Raw genomic sequence first — 17975 nt, forward strand, 5'->3', positions numbered from 1 at the left:
GCAGCAGCTGGTTACAAGACCCAGGAACTGAATTGGATCTGTGGAAGAATTAAGTTGCACACAATACTGAATAGGGGAAGAATGTGTGTTTCGGGTGCGTGAGCAAGCGATTATGTGAGTGGGAGGTTAATTAAGTTGGCAAGTGGAGGAGAGGCACAGGCACTCGGTTGAACAGTTGGCGAACATGAATTCAGAAACGGGCCAACTTCATTAGCAACCATCCTGGTTCCTTCATAAAGTGATACAGGGGGAAGAATAAACTCTCGGAGGAATTGGAAGCCCTTTTTTTTGGGGGGGGGGGGAGAGGGACAACAAGGCTGCCCGGGTGCAAACACCAGGCCTCTCTCCCTCCAGTAGGGCCAGGGAAGGGAGTGTGGAAGGGAGGGAGGAGGGTTAAGCTTCCACTCCCTGTACCCGTGTTCCTCATGAAAATTACAATCTGAAAGGAGTATTACATTAAATAGAACTAGGTGTGGTTGTTACCTGCACAATAAACCTAACGGCTGTTTGTCCCCAAGAGGCATCCAGAATTGCACTTAAATCTGGCGCCTTTTAATTCCATGGTATCTGTTTGGATGCCTTTGTTCTTTCTTCATTTTAAATGATCTTAGTTTATGGAAGAACCACCATGCTCGTTTGTTTTAGACCCACCATAATCCAAGGGAACTATCTAGCAGTGTAGAGATGATGACATGATACACTTATTCCTGGTAAAATATCACCAATTGAAACTAGCTCGTAAGATAGAATTAATTACAGTCCCCCTTTACATTTTTTTTTAAATTATGAGTAAAGCTTAGCAGGTAACTGTAGGGGAGCTGAGAAAATAATTTAAAGGTAAAGGTTCCCCTTGCACATATGTGCTAGTTGTTCCCGACTCTAGGGGGCGGTGCTCATCTCTGTTTCAAAGCAGAAGAGCCAGCACTGTCTGAGGACGTCTCCGTGGTCATGTGGCCGGCAAGACTAAAAGCTGAAGGCGCACGGAACGCTGTTCCCTTCCCACCAAAGGTGGCCCCTATTTTTCTACTTGCATTTTTTATGTGCTTTTGAACTGCTAGGTTGGCAGAAGCTGGGAGAAGTCACGGGAGCTCGCTCCGTTACATGGCACTAGGGATTCGAACCGCTGAACTGCTGACCTTTCTGATCGACAAGCTCAGCGTCTTAGCCACTGAGCCACCGTGTCCCATTCTGTAACTATACTCCTACTTAATTTGGAAGTAAAACTCCCCTGAATGGAAACCTGGTTTTCCACAGCACACTAGAATAGAAGATTGTGATGTGGGTTAACCATATGGTTGGTATATCACATTCTGAGGTGATAGGAATGGTGCTTTGTGAATACAACTGTAGGGTTTTATGGGTCTGTGTAGCCAGCCAGTGAGTAATCTGGGTTTTGGTGCTGTCATTAGACTTCAGCAAAACAGTTCCTTCCATTTTCCCAAGTTCCTTGTGCTTTCTCTAGAACCAAGTCAGTTTTCATTGGAAGAGTTAGATTTCCTCCTACTGAATCCGGTATCTTTTTTTTCCCCTACTCCACTCTCAGTTTTGATGTGGAAATGGATGCCAAGGTTTGAATACCTGTTTAAATAGGTAAAGGTTTTCTTTAGAAACAGAGAGATCTTCCGGCACAAGGCATGCTTAATGCTTTAGTTGTTGTTTGTTGTTTAACTTGGAACGTCAAGGCGGTGACCGTAAGCGGTCCACAATTGATCTATTGTTTTAGCGTTATTGCTACAACTTCCTGCTGTTGGATTATGTTATTAAGTTATGCACACTGTGTATTGGAGTGTGAGACTCGGTGAGGGGGCGATTTGTGAATTCGAGAAAGCGTGTGCTTTTGGATTTGAAAAACAAGTAGACCTATTTCTCTCAAGGCTTAGATGCACCAAAATAGTATATAGCTTTTTTTTTTTTTTTGTATCTAGGAAACTGAACCAGTGATTTGTTCCTACGTAGTTAGTAAACCTTTGCGGGTCAGTTTTTTTCAGCCGCAGCTACTTAACAGGATTGTTGCATTGAGATTATGTGTACTGGCCAGAGATCCTTGGAGGTGGGGGGAATCACAATGAACTTCATTGGACATTCACTGGATTATGTAAGGTTTGTTTTGTTTGTTCAGATCAGTATCTAGTCCAGTATTAGGTTTCCAACAGGGCTTAAGCTGTTGTTTCTAGAAGCACACTGTGCTTTTTCAGCTTCCTGGTCATATTGACTCTGAAAAAGGATGATTTATTAAGCTAGGATGCCCTCTCCCCTCCTTGGAAGAGCTTTATAGCTCCCGCTGCCTTTAAAAAGTTCAAAACATCCTTAAAGATCCATCTCATCCTGGGCACCCTTTTTTTTTTGAACTATTACCATCCGGCAGCCGGTACAGGACAATAAAGACAAGGACAAATATGCTGAAAAACAGCTTCTATCCCACAGCAGTTACTATATTGAATTCTACTGTATAGTATAATATTAATGCACTATCAGAGGTTTTCAATTCAATTGTATAGAATGCGGCATGTGTGTTTTTATATGTATAATGTACACTGAAGATGGCATTTAATTTCGTTGTACGAGGTGCAGTGACAATAAAGTAAACTAAACTAAACTGGTCATATTGACTCTGAAAAAGGATGATTTATTAAGTTAGGACAGATAGTTTTATTAGTAATTCTATCCAGGTCCTTTTTGAAAGTAAGCAAATGGCCATCAGTGTATCCTGCATCAAGAAATACATTCGATTACTCCTGCTTTCCTTTGTTGATTTTTTAAACACGCACCGTTCTGACTCTTATGTAAATAGGGGAAAAATGCAGCCCCTCCCTTCATTCCAGATACAAAAAGGTTGCTGCAGATTAGGGAAAGGAAATAACTTTGCGAACATTGTGTTCTTTCTAATCTTTATACGACCTGTAGAGGCAGGTGTTTCGAAGGGAAAGAATGGGAGCGAATGCCACGAGTTGCGCAACAGGAGGGGGAATATGCTAGACTTCGTTAAATACGTCTCAGCTGTCAAAGAGACACCAGTCACCATTCTTTTCGGGCCTTCCACGGATTTGGGGGAGTAGCATATGGTCCAGGAACTACTTTCGGAAGCCTTGTGGCCCACATTTGAAAAAGGAGGTGCTTGCGGCATCTCTCACAAAATGGCCTCCATAAAGAGGTCTGTCTATTCATCCAATGGGTGCCATTGTGGATGATTCTGGTCCCCCAAAACCCATTTACTGGAATGAGAATTGGGGAGGCTTCTTAGTCCCATCTACTTAAGAAGGTCTCCATGTCTTCCCTTTGCCCCTACTTCCACCCCAAGCCTGCCATTTTGTATTTCCCAGGGCTAGGGACCCAGGTTTGAAAGGCAAAAATGAGAGACCTGCCTGCCCTATAGATCCGATAGGATAGTGAGTGGAATCTCCAGCTAGGATGATGGGAGGTGTGAAGAGAGGGGCAAGCTTAGAGTCCTTGCACAGCAGGAAGTGACGCAGGCTTTACCTCCCCTTTATCTGGCTGTTCCCGAGAGAGAATGTAGTTTAAAGTCTGGTGAGATTCTCGTAAATAGGCAACATAGCAATAAAGAGGTAACTTTGATCAGCTCAAGAGTGTCGTTCTGGTTTCTTGAGCACGCTACAGGTCCCTTCCCTAAAATCCTGCCATCGACTGGGATCTCAGAAACATGCCTTTTCCATGGCTTCCCCTGCCTTATGGAATACCACCTGCCCTCCCCCCGGTGACTCAGCAGGCCCTCAACCTTTTAGCCATTCGGAAGGCCGTAAAGTCCTAGCTTTCCCCCCAGGTGGTGGGATAGAATGGGGATATCTGGAGCTGGTACAGGGATGATTGAGGCACCAGGTTTTGCTTTTACTTTATTTATGGTTTTGTCATTACTGTTTTCACTGTTGTGAGTTGTCCAGAGTTGTATTTGAGATGGGTGTCCATACAATAGACAAATATGAGATTTACATGCATGCGTAGAGGCATGGATGATGTAACCTTTTTCATGAACTCCTTGGACAAGGCTCATTTTTATTTCGGATTGCACGCTTAGCTGTGGAGGGCAGTTGTGAACCCAGGAACAGACACAGTTATTCTAAAGCAGGGGTGTCCAAACTTGGGAACTTTAAGACTTGTGGACTTCAACTCCCAGAATTCCCCAGCCAGCATGGCTGGCTGGGGAATTCTGGGAGTTGAAGTCCACAAGTCTTAAAGTTCCCAAGTTTGGACACCCCTGTTCTAAAGCAAGGGTATCAAACTCAAGTCCCAAGGGGCAGATCCAGCTCATAGGGTGTTCAGATCTGGCCCGCAGGGCTGCCCAGGAAACAGCGAAGGACTGGCCCACAGTGCCTCTGCCAGGGAAAACGGAGCTCACGCATGCGGCCCTCCTGAGCTCCATTTTCACTGCCAGAGGGTTGCAAGAGGCTGTCACAGCTGAAAATGGAGCTCGGGTTTCCTCTGGCAGAGAACTCAGGCCACCACAGGCGCCCCGACACGAGTGATGTTGAGCGGGCCATGCCCCCTCTGCCCCCCCAGGTCAAAGACAACCTTAATACGGCCCCCAGTGAAATAGACTTTTGACACACCTGCTCTAAAGGGATCCTAATAGCTGTTACCTGCATGCATGCTTGAAATAATTTTGCTTTGGGAATCTGGCTCTCTGCATACACCCTGTAGCTTTTCCATTTAATGTTTTGTAAGTAAAAGAATATAAAACAAAATAGGGAATGGGAAAGAAGGATCATCAAGGGAAGAGGGCACCTTTATGCCTGCAGTCATGGATTGTTGTCAGAGGCAGGTGTAAGAAAGCTGTTCTGAGTCAGGAAAAAAAAATCAAATTTATTCTCTCGTGTCCTGCATAACTCACATTTTGTAGCCTGATATAAATATGTTTGTGTGGAAGGAAGAATATTTGATCCATCCGAGGACCAGTTAAAACACGGTCTGTTTACATTAACTGTGTGATGCTGAGAAAGCGTCTGTTCAGGAAATAAGCGGGCAGGTTCAAAGTAATCGGGGGAATTTTAAAGCTTGCTTTAAAATACTGGAAATACTGGAAAAAGCAAAGAAATGAAGTGTCCTCTCCATTTGTGGCTTTGTCGGCGATGCATCCACACCTCAGATACCTGTTTTAATGGTCTGCCCCATATCTCTCTAGGCCAGGGGTGGGCAACTTTATGACCTCTGGACTTCAACTCCCAGAATTCCTGAGCCTGCCATGATGGCAGGCTCAGGAATTCTGGGAGTTGAAGTCCAGAGGTCATACAGTTGTGCCATAGTTGTCGATCCCCGGTATAGAAGATGTGTCGCTTTCTCAGCAAAATTGAAATTTTATTTTCTTCCATCATTCTGGACACAGCAGTTAGCCTGATTGAGCTGACTTTTAAATTGTGCACCCCACAAAGCAGTACTGACTGTATCCTCCCTGAGGGAAACCAAGGTAGAAATGTGGCTGTAACAAAAAGGAACACTGTTTGCAGGCTGAATGGATGAACCCCCTTCTCTAAGCCAGCAGAGCCAAATGCCGGGTAGGGCTTGCTGTATACGTCGCCTTCCCTTCTTCACGCCCTGCTGTGGCACTGCCAGTTAGACCTAGCATTGCTTCCGGGGAGGCAGAACAGCAGAGTCAACCAGGGTGTGATTAAAACCTTGCTTCTTGACAAACTAGTTGCCTGTCTCATATAAAATAAATATACATGTATAAATGTTTATGCAGAGGTGGGAAGTGCAGGCAGTCAGCCTAATATTCTACTGTATTATCTGTTGAATCAGTGACATTCTGTCTGTCTTTTGCAGCATTTTCTGGTTGGTGGGTTGGTTAGTTAGTTGGTTGGTTGGAGTTATAGCGCACCTTTTCCCTAGGAACTTAAGTTAACATAATGCTCCTGTCTCCTGCATCCGCCCCCAAAACAACCCTGTTAGGTAGGTTCGCTTGAGAAAGTGTGATTAGCCTCAATGAGCTTCTGTGGCTGAACTCCGATGTGAAGCTTCTCTGTCCCAGCTTAAACACTACCCTGTCTAATCGTTTTATTTGCACAATATACTAATTTATGTTAGTCTTAATAATAAATATAGACCATATTTTTTGGACTATAAGATGCACTGGAGTATAACACCCACCAAGATTTCAAAGAGGAAAAACAAGACAAAAAATAGTTTTTGGCTTCCGCGCGTCTGGTTTTTGCTTTCTCCAGCTCCCAGGAGCACTCTGCAGGCCTTCTGCACACCCCATTTTTTGCGAAAAACTGGCCCATTTGTGGCCTCCCAAACCCCCCAGGAATACTGTTTTTGCTCTCTCCAGCCCCCAGGAGCACTCTGCAGGCCTCCCAAACCCTCTGCGCGTCTCCTTTTTGCCAAAAATGGACCCACAGGGCAAGGATTCAGGAGGCCTAAAATGGCTGTATTCAGTGTATAAGATGCACCAACATTTCCACCCTCTTTTAAAGGTCTTATATTCCGAAAAGTACGCTGTACTAATTTGCATTATATGACTAACACAGTTTTTTCACTTTATGTAAATGTAACCAGAAAGGACCATTACTGCTCAAAAAAAAACCCAAAAACCCTTAATGGACAAATCCTGAGGTCAGCAGAAGGGGAGGATGACTTAAAGGAGTCTTTCCACTTTGATCGGTTGGGAAACTTACCTTCAAACCGGGGGAGTTCATGGCTTGCCCTTTTTGTGAGCTGCCTCTGGTTGTGTGCATCTTCTTTGTAGAACAGGACAGATCGGGTAACGTAAGCCCTCACGTTTTGGGAACTTGGTTTGGCGGAAAGCTCTTTTCCTCCAGCCAAGGATTCCAAACCGAAGATCACAAGATCACTCTAATCCCAGTCTCGGATTCAGACATTACCATTCTTATCCCCTGGCGTGAGATTGTCCAGTGACTTTGAAGAGAGGTTATTGCCTTTCTCTGAATCTAGTGTGGCATCCACAACCACACAATACTTTCAGCCGGGGAGTGAGGGCGCAGGTTGTAAGTCACTACCATTGACTCTGATTCATGTGGCCTAAAATCACATTTTTTTTTATTATTCGTGACATTTTTAAAAAAAAAAGGGGAATAGTATTTGTTTTCCTAAGAAGGATGTAGCACAGATCAGTGTTTCTCAAGCTTTGCAACTTAAAATGGGTGAACTTCAACTCCCAGAATTCCCCAGCCAGCTAGTTTAGCTAGGGAATTCTGGGAGTTGAAGTCCACCCATCTTAAAGTTACAAAGCTTAAGAAAGACTGGCATAAATAGGTACAATGACTGAATACTATCAATATGGCATTCAGGATAAACTTTAATATGACTGTTATCTAAGTGTATGATCCAGCTCTGTGGCTTGTTTATGATTCAGCGTATCGTGCGAATCCAGCTTATTAAAGTATTTTAGGAACACAAATATAGCCAAACTTAAATCGTTGCAACCAGCCAAAGGCCCTGATCGTTTTTCGCCTGTTCTGTTTAAAACTATTATATCCTTACGCTGTTTTACTACTGGGGGAGGGTTTTTTTTTTTTAAAAAAATTGGTAACTATCCTGACAGGGAGTTGACTCCTCAAGCCACAAGCTGGGTTGGCTTTCGGTGTTCATTTTATTTATTTTATTCATTTAATTTCATTTATTTTATTTTGTCAAGCATGTATAAGATAACGGATACAAGTATAAATATGGTTATGAATACAGGAAATGAATACGAATGAGTGGGGACAGTAGGACAGGGACGGTAGGTACGCTGGTGCGCTTATGTGTATATTATTTTGTGAAGCCCGTTGGGAAAGAATGAGAAGAACTTTTGAAGTCTGTTAGCAGCTATTAGTTAGGGTAGCTCAGTTGCAAGAACCACATTCGCAAGAACGGTAGGCTCACATTCAAGATGGTGGACTTGTCCATTGTTGAATACAGACGGCCAGACAACAAAACAGGTTTTGCCTTGCTTCAAAAAGGCCCTTCGCTCTTCTTTTCACAGAGTATTTCTTGCTTCCTGCTTTTTTTAAATAAGCGTTTTAATAATACGCTCTTTCTTTCTGCTATTCTTACAAAAAGCGGAAGTGAAAGCTGTCTTTATCTTCTTCAAAGCTGCACCTTGGGGATAAGTTTAGGGGAATTTAGAATCATTGCAATGCCCAATCACGGTTTAACGTGAAGCATTGTACCCAAATGTGGCTTAGGTTAGGTTTACTTTACAGACTGGAAGAAACGTACATGTCTGGTTCTCCCCAGGTGTAAACTTAGCACGACCGCGAGGAGAGTTTTAAGAGGGAGATTCCTCTGATGTGTTAGCCAGTTTCTCATGAGTAGAACTTTCTCCGGAGAAGAATGGAGGAAAAACTACTTAACTATGATTCTCCTACATACATGTTGTTGTTAGTCACGAAGTCATGTCCATTATGACCCCATGGACAACAAACTCCAGGCCTTCCTGCCCTCTACCATCCTCTGGCGTCCATTCAAGCTCACACCGACTGCTTCGGTGACTCCATCAAGCCACCTCCTTTTCTGCCCTCCCCTTCTTCTTTTGCCCTCCATCTTTCCCAGCATTAGGCTCTAACTCAATTTCGTTTATGCATTTTAACACTGTTTTGGCAAGGAAAATATAGAACTCTCAAAAATGTGTCGAAGTATTTCTTTACTCAAGACATATTTCTTTTTTTTTTTTTCTGCACCCTGCTTAGATTCTTATTACGTTACTCGACTAAGCTAAAATGTTGGATACTTTATATGGTTTAGCATTTTGTTAGAATCCAGCTACTGCCGTAGCATGTTATTTTACATTGAACGTTCATATTAGGCACTCAATGGTTTTATAGTGCGTGGAATGGCTTGTTGTGTGAACAGAGCAGTTATTTAACCAGCGTAGGCTTAAGTAGTCTATAGTGTGTGGATTCAAATTTGAGTCTTCCTAGAGAATGTTTAGGCCATCTCTGCTTCAAAATAAATACCACAAGATTTTACTTTTCAACCGGTTGCATTTTTTCGAGCACTTTAAAACTTTGTTGTTCATTAGGCACAGAAGCAGAAGGTAGCTCGTTTATCCCTCTGCTGCTTCACCTGAATAACTGGTTTCTTTCCTCTAAGCTTAAGGACTAGAAGCTTAATGTTTGTTGTTAAGAAAGGGCAGCACTTCTCAATTCCTCTCCCCCCACTTTTTGTGGCTTTTTTTTTAAATTTAATGCTTCTGTTTGCACATGCCCAAAGACAAAGTCCACACACTTGCCTTGGGGAGACTGGCCTCTCTCTCTGGGAGGTGTGAGCTGCCACGTCTTGCAGCTGGGCTCTGTTGCCCTGAATGCTGCTGGCACCAGTTAGACAGTCCTTCCAATTAGCGAAAGCTGGCTCATGTTCCCACTCAAGAACATTGCGGTGCACGACTTCCAAGCTTTTCAAAACTCCAGGGCTAATTATGCAGCTCTTAGAAATAATGACGGGTCCCAAAACCTCTGCTGTCAAGTCCTTTGCAGCCATTGATCAGAAATACTTTCCTTGGGGGGGGGGGGTTGTACATCTATAAAGGGGCCTGTGGGTTTATAGTTCTGCATCAAAGAGCAATGCTGGACCCAGGATCAGGGAGCCAGGAAATGCTTTTGCCAGAAGAAATGGGGGGAGGGGAGAAGAACCCCTTTTGTTTGTGGGGGGTTTCAGCGAATTTGGATGGTTTTAATGGGCCTTTCCGTCCGGACGTTGCCAAATTGTATCGTGGGTTGGATTGGAAGCTGGTAGGTCTGTTGGCTCCGGGAAGGGGCTCCGGTTCTCGGTGAAGGATGCTACGAGGCATCCGGTTGGCTTGCAGGACCATTGTGGTTGGGTTCACACACTAATCTTCTGCCAGGTTTTGAAATTAAACCAGTGCTCACAGTGCATTGAACTATAATCGAACCAGTTTGGATTTGTACAACGTGCTGAGCTACAAAAAAAAGTGTGTGTATGTGCGTGTGTGTGTGTGTGTGTGTATACGTCTTTGGTTGTTTGGGTCTTCCAATTCTACGCGGGAGAAAACCCGAACAACCAAAGACATACGTACGTACGTACACACACACACACACACACACACACACACACAAATATAAATACACACCCATTTTTTGCAAACAATTTTTCTTACTATTTTTTTTTTGTACCACTCTTTCTTGGATGATCATTATTATTCACAAACTTCATTGCAAAATTCTGTACGTTTTGAAGAAAGTTTTGGTTCAAAAATGCAAGAAGAAGGTAGGTTCGTGTGAAAAATCACCAGATTTCTCCTTCCATCTCTAACCATGGGGGCAAACTTTCTCTGCCCATTGCCTTTCTGAACACTTATTTCATCATCTGCGTTTATTTCTTTGGTACGTCATTCCGCAGTTTAAACAGCCTTACAGAACTACCTACAAAGCAAAAACAACTACCCTGTTTTGGGAAGGGACTGAGAAATTTAACTGCAAACCTGTAAGCTTTCTATGTTGACATTCATATATTTTACAAATGTTTACAATATGGCAAAACAGAGAGACCAAACACTTAGTCATCTAGAATTCTTTGGATATAATCGTGGGTACAGGCCTGCCCTCCTGAACAGCTTTGCCAGCGGTTTATGCATTCTCAATATTGTCATCTGAACATGGTAGTAGGATTGACATAACTTGAACGTGTGTTCCTGTCTCATCGTAGCTCTAATCTGGCAAGTTGTTTGGACAACGAATTGACTTTTCCGTAGCGTTTTCATACCTAAATTACGAAACTTCTGCCATTTTGATAAATGTAGCCAGCAGCCTTTTTTCAGATGCATGACATGTATTTGCATTGGGATATAATTCTTTATAAAGTTTTATAATAAAGGTGCATTGCCGTTTACTGGTGGAAATACAAAGTTGTACGCCTCTTGCATTCTACATACAATGCCTCTTAATCTATGGATTTTATGCCTTTGGCCCTTCTTTGTAATTAACTCTTCGTAGCAGCTGATGAAGAAGTATTTTGTGTACACCAGAAGTTGAGAATAAACGCCACTAAATTTGCCAGAGAAATATAGAAATACCCATACGTTTGTACACTTGTTATTTAGAGCATGGTCCTTTGCTGCTTTAAGGGAAGGAGAAAACCCTCAAGCATCCCATTTGGCATACTCAAAATATTATTTTGTTTTCCTGACATGGCCTCTATGTGTAGGTTTTTATTTGTTTGATTTGATTTTCTTCTGAATTGAGTCAGGATTTTAATTGGTACCGTCAGTGCGCAGTTCCTGCGTTTCCCAATAAGCTCCTTAAAGTTTGCTCCCTGATTCGAAACCTCTGAATTAGAATTGCTAGCAGAATAGTTTCTTCCTTCAGCAATTTTCTGCCAAACTCCCAAAATGAATGCATTAAAAAAAAAAAAACCAAAATGCCTTCCCCACAATTCCGTTCCCTCCCCAATTTCTCTCTTTTATGCCAGTTCACCAGAAGGCTTGCAAAAATTGGGAGGGTAAGGAAAGAGCTAACATGATTCTGATTCATTAAATGAGATGACGGAAATCAACCAAATTCCAGAAGTTACTAGCTTTGTACGGTATGTACAAGGCTGTTTTCTGAGAAAGGGCCAAAGGCCTGCTTTCTGTCATTCCTTTGTTCAAACTCCAATGAGTTTCATAAATTGTTTCACAGGGTAATACTACAAAACAGTCAACTTCTCTAGAACTTGTTGGGTGGGGACGGCCAGTCGTGAGTTCCTCTTTCCTTCGGAGGAAGGTGAAACTGGAGCGGCAGAGAATTCTTTGGATCCAGCTCAGTTGTTTTGGGTTGGCGACGTGCAGAGATTATTTCAGATTAGCGTGGAAGTTGAAAAAAAATGGCAGTTGCGTGTCCTCTCTCTATCTGTAACCCTGATTTAGAACATTTAGAATAATAGAACATAGACTAGAGCTGGAAGCGACCTTGGAGGTCATCTAGTCCAACCCCCTGCATGAGCAGGAGGCCCTACGCCAGGGGTGAAATTCAGCAGGCTCTGACAGGTTCTGGAGAACTGGTAGTGGAAATTCTGAGTAGTTGGGAGAACCGGCAAATGTCATCTCTGGCTGGCCTTGCAATGTCCTTCCCTCAGGAGTGGGGAGGGAATGGGGATTTTGCAGTATCCTTCCCCTGCCACGCCCACCAAGCTACACCCACAGAACTGGTAGTAAAAAAAAATTGAATTTCACCACTGCCCTTTCAGTGGCCGTGACTGTCCAGTCGCTTCTTGAAAGCCTTCAGTGATGGAGTACCCACAACTTCTGAAGGCAAACTATTCCTTTGGTTGGTTGCTCTCACCGTTAGGAAATTTCTCCTTAAGGTTGCTTCTCTGCTCCGTTAGTTTCCATCCATTGTTTCTTGGCTTGCTTTTGGTGCTTTGGGAAATAGTTTTGACTCCCTCATCTTTGCAGGACCCCCTCAAGTATTGGAAGACTGCTATCGCGTCTCCCCTATTCCTTCTTTTCTCTAGACTAGACATACCCAACTTCTGCAACCGTAGTACATTTTATATGGAACGGAGAGAGGGAAGGTCCTGCCCAAACCTCCCCACCGGTTGCCATAATTTATCATTCAAAATAACTGTTCTTCTCGAATCCAAATGAAGAAACTAACAAACTGAGATAAATGAATAGAGTTTCCTACCCCAGTTTCAGAGTGGCTGTTTGTTTGCTTTGTGAATAAATTAAGGGCCCTGTTAGACTTGGGTAAAAATTCTTCCATCCAGTCATTTTGTGGGAAAAGATCCTGGTTCCATTTCTTTCAATGTATTTTAGCCATGGCTTTTCCCAACCATGGTTGAGATTTACTGGCAATACCAACCACTGTGCAAAGTGGGAATTGGATGGCAGAAGGGGTTTTGTGGTTTGCTTTTAAGCCAAGCTTTAAGCCATGATCATCCCTGTTCCAAAAAAATCGTTCTGCAATCCGCATTTTCCATTGCACAAGTTGATGAATAGAATTCTGGAGAAGGGAGAGGCAAGGAGGAGGCAGAGTCCCACCCTCTGCTTAGTGCCGCTGTCCAAATCAAAGCTTCTCCAATTTCAACCTTACTTTGTGCTTCTGCTTTAATATAGGCACAGGGCAATGGTATCCTCTGGGGTCAGTGTTTTTTCAGCCTTGGCATCCTTAGGGTTCGTGGACTTCAATTCCCAGAATGCTGGCTGAGGGATTCTGGGAGTCGAAGTCCACACCTCCTAAAGTTGCCAAGGTTAAAAAACATGGCCCTGGGTCATTGGTTTCTATTGTTAAAACTTCCGAAGTTTCTTCTAACGTTCAATAGGAATGGGGTTTGAGGCAGTGACGTGCGGTGAGGGTTATGGCTGGGGAGGCTGGTGACGTCATCAGGAAGGCGGGGAATGGGACCACGTGTGCAGACCACGTGTGCAGACCACGTGGTCTCGTTCTCCGCCTTCCTGAGTGAACATTAAGGGGACCGCGGCGTAGCATTACTTCCTCTACCGGCACCAGTCCCTTTCACCCCGCTCAAGCCTTGCCGCCTGCAGCCACCGCCCGCCCTCACTGCTCCTTTCGTTGCTTGCCCGCCCGCCTCTAAGGCACGCCAAAGCCTCCTTCGTCCCCCCCCAGCGCGCGCCCTTTTTATTTCCCGCGACACCCCCCCCATTTCGGGAAAGCTTTCCCCATTGCCTGGGGGTTGAGGGGGGCGGCTCCTCTCCCCCCACTCCCTCCGTCCCTGCCTCTCTCCTCAGCCCCAAAGCTCCGTCCGCGCGACTCACTTCCAAGGCGATGGCTGCTCCATCCCGCTCCGGCTCTGGAAGCAACCGAAGATCAGGCTGCGTCGCTCGCTCGCTCGCCGGACTGCTTCGGCGCCATTCTGGCTACCTTCGTCCATCCGCACCCGGGAGATGCGGAAGCAGTCCGGTGGACGAGTGACTGAAGATCTCGCTGCCTCGCTCGCTGCCTCACTCGCTCGCTCGCCGGACTGCTTCGGCGCCATTCTGGCTCCCTTCGTCCATCCGCGCCCGGGAGACGCGGAGGGAGAAATGTTGTCGGCGCCTCCAGATGACGAACCAGTCGCTTGCTTTCGTCATCGGGAGGCCGATAACATTTCTGCCTCCATGTCTCCCGGGCGCGGATGGACGAAGGGAGCCAGAATGGCGCCGAAGCAGTCCGGCGAGCGAGCGAGCAAGGCAGCGAGATCTTCGGTCACTCGTCCACCGGACTGCTTCCGCATCTCCCGGGCGCGGATGGACGAAGGGAGCCAGAATGGCGCCGAAGCAGTCCGGCGAGCGAGCGAGCGAGGCAGCGAGATCTTCGGTCACTCGTCCACCGGACTGTTTCCGCATCTCCCGGGCGCGGATGGACGAAGGGAGCCAGAATGGCGCCGAAGCAGTCCGGCGAGCGAGCGAGCGAGGCAGCGAGATCTTCGGTCACTCGTCCACCGGACTGCTTCCGCATCTCCCGGGCGCGGATGGATGAAGGGAGCCAGAATGGCGCCGAAGCAGTCCGGCGAGCGAGCGAGCGAGATCTTCGGTCACTCGTCCACCGGACTGCTTCCGCATCTCCCGGGCGCGGATGGACGAAGGGAGCCAGAATGGCGCCGAAGCAGTCCGGCAAGCGAGCGAGCGAGGCAGCGAGATCTTCGGTCACTCGTCCACCGGACTGCTTCCGCATCTCCCGGGCGCGGATGGACGAAGGGAGCCAGAATGGCGCCGAAGCAGTCCGGCGAGCGAACGAGCGAGGCAGCGAGGTCTTCGGTCACTCGTCCACCGGACTGCTTCCGCATCTCCCGGGCGCGGATGGACGAAGGGAGCCAGAATGGCGCCAAGACAGTACGGTGGACGAGTGACCGAAGATCTCGCTGCCTCGCTCGCTCGCTCGCCGGACTGCTTCGGCGCCCGGGAGACGTGGAGGCAGAAATGTTGTCGGCCTCCCGATGACGAAAGCAAGCGACTGGTTCGTCATCCGGAGGCGCCGACAACATTGCTCCCTCCGCGTCTCCCGGGCGCGGCCGGACGGATGTATATAATATTATATATAGTATATAATATTATATACTATTATTCCATGAAGAGAGGTGAGGCCCTGCCTCCCCTGCCTCTAGTGACCGCACGTCACTGGTTTGAGGTAACTTTACGGACAGCGGTGCAGCAGCACAAACTGTTGGGGTGAGAGGAAGCTTAATTCTGTTTTTTCAAGATCTCCAAATTTTCTTTGGTCTAAGCTGTGGATGGCAAGTCATGATTGCAGAGGATTTTTGCTGGCACATTTTGAATAATAACAAAGCTGCTTTCTAATTTCAGGTGTAACGCTGCCCAGGAGGATGTCTTGAACCAAAAGATGATTGTTACAAAGATGAGGTGAGCTTTGTTTCCCCCCCCCCCTAATATTAATAAATAATAACTTAAGGCGGCAAACATATTGAATATATCCTCCTATTTTCCCCACAACAGCCCTGTGAAGTGAGTTGGGCTGAGAGAGAGGGGCTGGCCCAAAGACACCCAGCCGGCTTTCATGCCTAAGGCAGAACTAGAACTCATAGTCTCCTGGTGATTGGCGCAAAGTCTCCCACCTGGCTTTCGTGTCTAAGGTAGAACTAGAACTCACCGTCTCCTGGTGATTGGTCCAAAGTCCTATTTCCCCCACAACAGCCCTGTGAGGTGAGTTGGGCTGAGAGAGAGGGACTGGCCAAAGTCACCTGGGCAGCTTTCATCCGTAAGGCAGAACTAGAACGCATTGTTTCCTGGTGATTGGCCCAAAATCAGCCTGCTGGCTTTTCACGGCCTCCGGTACGATTTGCCGGTTTCTACCTGGGTGCCTTCACCACTAGGTCAAACTGTCTCTCCACTAGATTATATATGGAGGCCACCCACAAATCCCAGAACCCCTAGGTTGTCTGGGGATTTGAAAAGAAGGCAGTAGCGGCGGCCCCCCGCTTCTCTGCTGTTGCCAGTGAAATACTCTTTTGCACAAGATGCTGAAGCACAAAGTAAGGCTGACAATTAATCAAGCTCCATGCGTTGTGCAGATCACGCCCTCCAGATCTTCAAGTGAATAATTAAGTATTGTGTGAACTGAACCTCTGAGAAAGGTGAACCAAGAAGAAGAGAGACAAGCTTGATTCCTGGTGACTTGATAGAGACGGTCTCATCTACAGTCCTGGAAGATCTGGGTGATTCTCTCCATGCAGACGCCATTCGGGTCCCACCACTCACAACCTCACAATGTCTACGGAGATCCTCAATCATCCAGTGTGTTTTTCAAAAGGCAACTGGACTGGGGTTTCTCCCCCCCCCCCCTCCTTGAAAACCGGTTTCCCTTCTCATCCAAGGCTCAGTCAAATTTGGGTAACTGCTGCCCCCTGCTGGGACAACACTTAAATTGTACCCTGAGAACTCAAGAGGATGAAAACCAGAAAGATGAGGTCCATTTGCTGTTAAATGTGGTGCTGTCTTGTGATTCAGGAGCTTAGTAAAAGGTAAATGTAAAAAAAAAGGGATGAGTTAAATTAAAAGGCAGCAGAAAAATAGTGGATGCATCCCGGAAGGGAAGAGGATTTTCTCCTTCTCTTCAGTCAAAGGCTTCCAAGCAGGAGTGAGAAAGCCACTGTGGATGCTCTGAATTCAGCTCTTTCTATCTTTGTATTACGCAGTTGATGCCTAAATAGAGTTAATAGTTAATAGAAACAGAGGAGGCTGAGCAGAATCATGAAAACCTTCAGAATAACATCTGCCTGGACATTTGGATCTCACCAGCCCTACCAAACATTAGGTGATCTTTAAAAATGTGCTTTTGAACTGCTAGGTTGGCAGAAGCTGGGACAAGCAATGGGAACTCACTCCATTACACAGCACTAGCTATTCGAACTGCCGGCCTTTCTGATCGACAAGCTCAGCATCTTAACCAATGAGCCACCACGTCCCTGTTTAGCTCCTTGGTGATGTTATTTTGTATTTTATTTTTAGCCATTGCATCGATTTTAATTGTGTGTCGCCCAACATCCGTGCTGAGTAGGGTGACCTTTATAAATCTGAATTCCAACTTGAATATATTACACACAGCAGGGAGACCTAGATTTAGCCAAGATTCCTGCAGTGGAGAACAGTGAAAGATCCACACCACAGTATAACAGGCAATATGGTTGAAAGTTGGAGCAGAGCAAGCCTGTAAATAATTCATTAAAAAAGAACTTTTTTACGTTTTTTGACATCAGAATCCCTTTCTGCTTTCCTGTCAGCAACTTCATTCTGAGTCTATCCTGGATTCAAGAGCAGGAAGGAAGAGGCTGCTTTTTAATTTTAATTTGGATTATTTTAAATTAAAAATGTAATTTTTAAATTTAATTTTAAAAGCACATTTTTTTATGTACCAGCCAGGGAAAAGAACGGGGGAAGGAAAAGAGTGATCTCGATATTTTATTAAACATTTCATAACGAAAAGTTATCTCCTGTAAAAAAAAAAACTACTTGGAGAATTCCCCAGTTCATGTTATTCGTGAGTAATTTCAGAGCTTTTCCGTTGATGTCCATTAACTGCTGTTAGGGATGGTTTCTAATTTAGAATTTTTAGTCAAAGAAATCTCCTTCCCAAGGGAAGAGACAAGAAAGGAGTTTTTCAGCAGCAAAATAAAATCTGAATTTTAAAAATTCTTTACAGGTGGCAAAAAAAGGAAATGAAAAAAAATATATTTCAAGATATGGAGGGAAAGGCAGCCTCTAAAGGATTAATCACCCCCCCCCCAAAAAAAAAAAAATCAGTGCTGTAACCTGCGCTATTGTTAGGCGGATATCAGATTTAGATCCTTCAAACTTTAAAGCTTTTTGGCCTCGGTCAAGAATGAACCTTTTGATTACAGAATTCAGAGCAGAAAATCTTCCGTGTTGCTATTCAGCAACTGATGACACCCCCTGACCCTAAATCTCAGGCTTACATCCTGGAAGTAGTCCATGCCAGTTCCTTGCTGTTGCAGAGGGAGCCAGGTGGAGACGTCATCCGGAGTTGAGCACCACCAAAAAGAGCTTTACCCTTTTTATATATTAGTGGGTCGTGTGGGCTTGCCCTTGAGGCGCATCTCACGCATGTTCCGGT

At 45.3% G+C, this 17975-nt stretch overlaps 1 long non-coding RNA gene across 4 annotated transcripts in view; it reads left to right on the forward strand.

Annotated features, from left to right (window-relative positions):
* LOC309394176 overlaps positions 1-17975 on the forward strand; it is a 108855-nt gene that overhangs the window by 87060 nt on the left and 3820 nt on the right. For all 4 annotated transcript variants that reach the window (XR_014175701.1, XR_014175702.1, XR_014175703.1 and 1 more), the window contains one exon: positions 15191-15247. This is a non-coding gene — a long non-coding RNA (uncharacterized lncRNA). The remainder of the gene's footprint in view (positions 1-15190; positions 15248-17975) is intronic.

This window comes from Natrix helvetica (assembly GCF_964273705.1).
Source record: "Natrix helvetica genome assembly, chromosome: 6".
Lineage (NCBI taxonomy): Eukaryota > Metazoa > Chordata > Lepidosauria > Squamata > Natricidae > Natrix > Natrix helvetica.